Raw genomic sequence first — 709 nt, forward strand, 5'->3', positions numbered from 1 at the left:
CAAGGCAGGATGGATCCATGCTTTCATGTTGTAGACGCCAAATTCTGACCCTAACATCCGACTGTCGCAGCAGAAATCAAGACTCATCAGACCAGGCAACGTTTTTCCAATCTCCTATTGTCCAATTTTGATGAGCTTGTGCAAATTGTAGTCTCAGTTTCCTGTTCTTAGCTGAAAGGAGTAGCACCCGATGTGGTCTTCTGCTGCTTTAGCCCATCTTCCTCAAAGTTCGACGTACTGTGCGTTCAGAGATGCTCTTCTGCCCACCTTGGTTGTAACGGGTGGTTATTTGAGTCACTGTTGCCCTTCTATCAGCTCGAACCTCGACCTCTGGCATCAACAAGGCATTTCCGCCCACAGAACTGCCGCTCACTGGATGTTTTTTCTTTTTTGGACCATTCTTTGTAAACCCTAGAGATGGTTGTGCGTGAAAATCCCAGTAGATTAGCAGTTTCTGAAATACTCAGACCAGCCCTTCTGGCACCAACAATCATGCCACGTTCAAAGTCACTCAAATCACCTTTCTTCCCCATACTGATGCTCGGTTTGAACTGCAGGAGATTCTCTTGACCATGTCTACATGCCTAAATGCACTGAGTTGCCGCCATGTGATTGGCTGCTTAGAAATTAAGTGTTAACGAGCAGTTGGACAGGTGTACCTAATAAAGTGGCCAGTGAGTGTATGTCTCCCATAAACTCTAGCCACCAA

At 46.3% G+C, this 709-nt stretch overlaps 1 long non-coding RNA gene across 1 annotated transcript in view; it reads right to left on the minus strand.

Moving 5' to 3' along the window:
• Positions 1-257, minus strand: part of LOC117950526 — a 13841-nt gene extending 13584 nt beyond the window's left edge. Inside the window, exon 1 of the long non-coding RNA XR_004657930.1 lies at positions 56-257. This is a non-coding gene — a long non-coding RNA (uncharacterized LOC117950526). The remainder of the gene's footprint in view (positions 1-55) is intronic.
• Between the last annotated feature and the right edge of the window lie 452 nt (positions 258-709).

Source organism: Etheostoma cragini, chromosome 1 (assembly GCF_013103735.1).
Source record: "Etheostoma cragini isolate CJK2018 chromosome 1, CSU_Ecrag_1.0, whole genome shotgun sequence".
Taxonomy (NCBI): Eukaryota; Metazoa; Chordata; class Actinopteri; order Perciformes; family Percidae; genus Etheostoma; species Etheostoma cragini.